This window comes from Grammomys surdaster, unplaced genomic scaffold, assembly GCF_004785775.1.
Source record: "Grammomys surdaster isolate TR1022 unplaced genomic scaffold, NIH_TR_1.0 129, whole genome shotgun sequence".
In the NCBI taxonomy this organism is placed as follows: Eukaryota; Metazoa; Chordata; class Mammalia; order Rodentia; family Muridae; genus Grammomys; species Grammomys surdaster.
In genome coordinates, this window is record NW_021604587.1 from 5,138,279 (window position 1) to 5,144,278 (window position 6,000).

At 45.4% G+C, this 6,000-nt stretch overlaps 1 protein-coding gene across 2 annotated transcripts in view; it reads left to right on the plus strand.

Moving 5' to 3' along the window:
- Nucleotides 1-6,000, plus strand: part of Bfsp1 (beaded filament structural protein 1) — a 34,858-nt gene that overhangs the window by 21,537 nt on the left and 7,321 nt on the right. The window lies entirely within an intron of this gene.

The following is a 6,000-nucleotide window of genomic DNA, read 5'->3' on the forward strand; positions in this document are numbered from 1 at the left end:
CATTATGGACCGCTTTGCCTGTGTCAAGCCTGTTAACAGTTAGAAAACACACACACACACACACACACACACACACAGACACACACACACCCCAGGGTTTTAATCACACATTTACTCAAATCTGGGCTTCCTTGTTTTTCGTCTCCCGATGGTCTCTCCTTTGGAATTGGTGATGGTCTGGGAAGAGTGCCCGCTGGAGGTAGGAGGCTGGGTTGTACCAGTGTTCCCCTCTCATTAGATGTCTGCTAGTGTGAGGCTCACATCTTTGTTTCTTTTTGTTATGATTTTTATGGTTCACAGCCCTGACTGCTTCACACATTCTCAATTCTGTGAAGATGGGCACAGAGACAGGGAATGTTAGGTTTAAATGCTGCGCTTCCTACAGCTGGGTAACCACACGTCCCAAACCAATCAATTGACATTTAGTAGGCAAGTATAGTCAAGGAGCAAAAGAGAAAGAGGTCTGACATTCTGACTATAAAATGCAAGGCAACTGGGTTGCCATGTTACTCAGGCCCTACTGTTCAGAGCTCAGGGCATCTGGAAAGACTTAACTGGATCCTCCTTTAATCATGATCTCTGACACCCTATTTTCCATCCTCACTGGGCCTTCACAAAGCTCTCAGTGTGCAGCATTCCCAGGAGCCACTGGGAGGCAACCAGGAACAGCGGTTGCCCCTTTAGTAGAAGATCACAGGAGAGAAATCCAGTCATGATCTAAATATGCATTCTTCTCAGGACATAAGTTGTAATTATGTAGTACCAGGGACTAGATACTTCTTGGTGACTGTGGTTTCTTTTGAGGACAGAAAAGGGTTGGGGGCGGGGAGGGAGAGTAGAGAAGGGAGAGATGAAAAAACGTAGAGAATGTGTGTGTGTGTGTTTGTGTGTGTGTAATATGTATATGGTGTATGTGGTACCTGTGTATATAGGGTCTGTGTGTAGTGTGTGAGTATATGAGGTAATGTGAGTGTATTTGCTGTGCATGTATGTAGAGTATATTATAAAGCGTGTATGATATGCATATTGCATATATGTATAATGTGAAGGGTGTGTGGTGTATGCATTTGGCATGGTGTATGTATGTGTATATGTGTGTATGTGGCATGTGTAATGTCAGGTGTATGTGTGGCATGTGATGTGCATATGAAGTATGATTTATTTATCTATGTAGGACATATGTGCATGCATGTGGGATGTGTGTATTGTGTGAATGTTTTACATGTGACTGAGGAAGTGAATGTAGGCCCAGTCATGGCTCTGGAGACTGTGGTTTTCAAATTGTTCGTTGAAATTCATTAGGTGTAAAATGAATTCAGGAAAATTGACTGGTATGAAAAACGAAGAAAGCAACAATATGGTGCCGTGAATAGGAAGTAACAGAATGTATGGCAGTTAAAAGTGTAGAGTTGGCTGGGCGGTGGAGGTGCATGCATTTAATCCCAGCACTTGGGAGGCAGAGGCAGGTAGATTTCTGAGTTCGAGGCCAGCCTGGACTACAGAGTGAGTTCCAGGACAGCCAGGACTACACAGAGAAACCCTGTCTCGAAAAACCAAAAAAAAGAAAAAAAAAAGAAAAAAGTTTAAAAGTGTAGAGTTTATTCTGGAAAACTTTTGTCTTAAATGTATCTGTGTATATTTGACTACACATGCATTTGCTCAAATGCACACATATGATGTGGCTTATGGTGTGAAATATATCACTTCCTGTGGTCTGGGTAACAAAGTTGAAAACCACAGCCCTAGATACAGTCCAAAGATGAAAACTATAGCCTTAGATGGAAAATTCTAGTTCTGGGGGGCAAAAAGAATGTTTGTCTTTCTTGTGTGCATGTATGTTTTTGATGGTTATAAAAATGTGATATGTATATGAAGTGTGTGATCTACCTATGTAGGGTACGTGTTGCCTGCACGTGGGATGTGTGTGTTGAGCGTGTGTGGCGGATGTGACTGAGGAAGCAGGTGGAGGCCTGTCATGGTCCTGGAAACCCATGGTTTTCAAACTGTTAGTTATAGTTCATTGGGTGTGAAATAACAGGCTTGGCCTGGTTTCTGAGAACATGAGATACTGCTGGGTCATGCCCTGTTTTCAGCCTCTGACACTACCAAGACTTAGCAGTTTATCTCTGGGTCTAAGGCAGGGTCTCACTTTCTCCTCTAGGTCCTCCTCCCTGTCCCTAGATTTTGTTAGTCCAGTGAAGTTTGTGGACCTCTACTCATAAAGTGTTGTTGAAGGCAAAAAAATTTATTAAAAGTAAGCCAGTTCTATAAAGATGGTTGTCAAAAATTACCAAATCATTCCATAGATTATACAGTGTCCTTGACTTGAGGGTCATGTTTAGATGAATCCATGGCAAATTGAAATAGCCTGAGGTGCAAATGGGTTTTATATGGCCCACCTATCTATCACACACTCTGACCCTAACAGCATAGCACCCTGTGAGTGAAGGGTGTATCCTGGCTGACTCAGCTGTGGCTTGCCGCTACAACGCTGCTGTGCAGGAGGGCAAAGTGCAACCGAGAAACATCACCTCTCCAGAAAGCACACTGCTTCCACACTGTGGTCAAGTGGACCAGTGCAAGTCTGTGATGCTCTGCAGGTGCTTGTCAGTATCCAAGAGGGATTAGTCTTCACAGCACCAGATACCGAAAGTCATGCTTGCTCAAGTCTCCAAAGTGCTTAGTGTTTGCATGTAAACTATGAAGTTCCCCCATGTGCTTGAACTCAGGCCTAGGAATTATGACACCCAGTACAGTGTGAGTGTATAAGTAGTTTTATCTTTTATTATTAGGGAATAATGACAAAAACGGCTATGTATATATTCAGCAGAGACACAATTATAAAAATACTTTCAATCCCCAATTGGTTGAGTGAGACTTTTAGGAGTCAGAGGGGTGATTATTCAGTAACAAAAAACAGTTATTGGTCTAATGAAATCCAGGTGTGCCGCCTTCACAGGTTGTCACAACCCACGTATGTGAAGTGGCTCCTGCGTATTTTCTCATTTTTGCACTGTTCTGTAAGTCAGAGAGTGGGGCAAGCAGGTTGGTCTCTTCGTTCTGGGTCTTCCAGGATGACTTAAAGGAGGGGACTCACCTGGGCCCCTGCTGGAGGATCTTATGGGAGAACTTGCTTCCCGTGTCATTCCCATGTCATGTGGTTGGTACAAATCAATTCCACCAGCTTACAGCAGTGAGGACCCTGTCTCCTCCTTGACTTTAGTCATCGAGGCTGTGTGTTCCTTGGCCCAAGGCTGTTCCATCTTCAAAGCCAGCGCTGTTCGTAAAGTCCTGTGTCTAACCCTTTGACTCCAACTTTGTCTCAGGCTTCTTTTTTTGGGCTTGTGTGATTAGGATTAATTTAAATAACTTACTTTTTAAAGAAAAAATAATTAAGAACTTCAACACTTACAAAGCCCCTTGCCACATAGCACATTCAATGTTTAACACCAGGGGACAAAATTCTCAGAGACCTTGATCTTGTCTAATTAGCTCTAATTGAAAATGATAGTTTCTGACTTATTTGGGTCTGTGTGGATCATGAATTTTCAAGTTTCCATGTAATATTGACAGTCCTGATCCAGGAATTATGAGAACCAGAGCTGTAAGTGCCAGTCACAGGGTGGGGGTGGGGTAGGAGGTGGGCCGGTATTGGGGGGTGGAGCATCCTGTCAGAATGTTCCCTGCCTGATCTTGTGAGCTCCAGGCTTATAGCCTCTACAGTGTCATTCACAGCGGTCACTGTTGGAGTTTAGCTGGTTTAAGAGCTTTTGGGCTTCCACAGCAAGTGGCTGACCTCTAAAGAGGTTTGGTTGCCCAGCCTTTTAGAGAAGTCAAGGCTAGGATGAAGGGCCGGACGTGTGGCAGGACTGCCGCTCTGGTTAAGGTTTTCGATGCTTGTAGAACGTTTTGTGGTTGGCATCTTCAGGGTAAGTTCCCTGGCCCTGCAGCATCAGCTGCGTCTGGGACCTTTTCAGAAGTGCAGATTCACAGGTACATCCAGACCAGCTGTGACCTGGCAACTCCTGTTTTAACAAGTCCTCCAGGTAACAGAGCCTGAGATTGGAGCTGGGGGCCTCTCCTTCAAGTAAGCCAAACACAGATGCCCAAGTCCCCTGGGGATTCATTTCTTCCAGGCGGATGAGGAATGACAGGCAATTCAGTGTCTTGTGGGGACCTGAAAACGGTTTTATTGATTGGCAAACCGGATGAGCCTTGACCTCTTTTTCATCAAGGTTCTTTACCACCATCTAGTGGTGAAATTCAGAGTCAGCGCTCGATCAGCAAAACAACCTCCCCCCCCTTCTCTATGGTGTATGCGTATGCGTGCATGTGTGTGTATACACGTGTGGAGGTCAGAGTACAACTCTCAGAAGTCTATTCTTTTCCTTTTAGTGTATGGGTCCCAGGGCTCAGACTCAGGTTGTCAGGCTTGGTAACAAGAACCTTTACTCTCACAAAGCCATCTTGCTGGCTTTATCACCACCACCACCACTACCACCACCACCACCACTACCACCCTCATTTTACCTAAATTAACCCATTTATTGTTAGAGGTCTCAAATAGTAATGCTCCCGTTGGCCCTTAGTTCCTTCCGTCCTCTGATGGCTGACTTGACTGTGTCAGCAGAAGCATGGAGGGTCCAGGCCCTGCCAGCCACCGTTTTCACACAGTGCCACATGCCTGTGGCCCGTATCTTCGTCTTGGCCTTGCCTCAGGAGGAACAAGGGTACTTGGTATGCTGCCTGATTTCAGTTTTCTTCACCGTTTTTTAGGTAGCAGTTCCCAGCCTGTGGTTCGCAACCCCTTTGACAGCTACTTATCTCCAGAAATATTTACATTATGATTTATAACAGTAGCAAAATGACAGTTATCAAGTAGCAACAGAAATAATGTTATGGTTGGGGTCACCACACTACGAGGAGCTGTATTAAAGGGCCACAGCATTAGGAAGGCTGAGAAGCACTGGGAGGGAGGCACCATATTGGGTCCCACAGTTACTGATAAGTGTAACCTTCTTGGTGCATTTAGCCATGTCGCTGTGATCTAGGGCTGATCCCCAAGAGCCTCTTCCTCCTTTTAAATAAAGGTCTTACGCCCAACAGCATTCTGGTCTTTAGTGGACCGAGGCTGGAGTTCACTGCACAGAAGGGCATGCTGTCTGGCTCCTGCACAGGCTCCTGCTGCCCTGTGCTGCTGTCTGAAGAGATAGAGACGACCATCTAATGCTCCAAGCAGAGACAGCATTCATCTCGCTCATAGTGTGAAGTGCATGCTTGCACGTGGTTCCTGCCCTCCACCCTCCTCCCTCACCGGGGCCTTAGATGCTTCCCTCCAGATAACCCTGACTACTTTTCCTTTCTGCCGGCTCCTCCTATGGTACCTGTCTTTTATGAATAATTTCTTTTTGGAAATCCTTTTCCTCATGCAGTGCCAGGGGCAGGCATTTGAGATGTGGCTGGTCACTCAATGCCAGTGGTTAGATCATCTCCCTGATTCTGTGTCTCATTCCCTGCTAGCTGGTGAGGGTCAGTGATGACTGGTGGTGCCCAGCACAGTGCAGAGATGTTGCATGTTTGGGGCTTCCCTTAGCCACATGCTTGCGAAAGTGAAGCTGTTTTTCCTGAATATTATTTTTTTTCTGATGCATATTGATGGTTTTGAGTTGTAAAAGGCACATTGGTGTAGACAGAAGTTTAGTTTCATAAGAGATCCACATCCTTGGACAGTGAGGAAGCGGGATGGGGTCTGAGGAATGCCGGGGAGTATTGGCTGCCTGTTACAGGTTGGACGGTGCCTGAGACACATGGCATGGATAACGTGCTGAGGACATAGCCTTTAAAACATGCGCATCTTCAAAGAAACAACAATCAGCACAGTATCCACCACCAAACCAGAAAAGCAATCCATTGAACCATAAGTTATAAAAAGCTAGTCTCTGACTTTGTTCTTGTGACAATCCTTTGTTGTCCGGCTTACAGGTTCAAAGCCTGAAACAC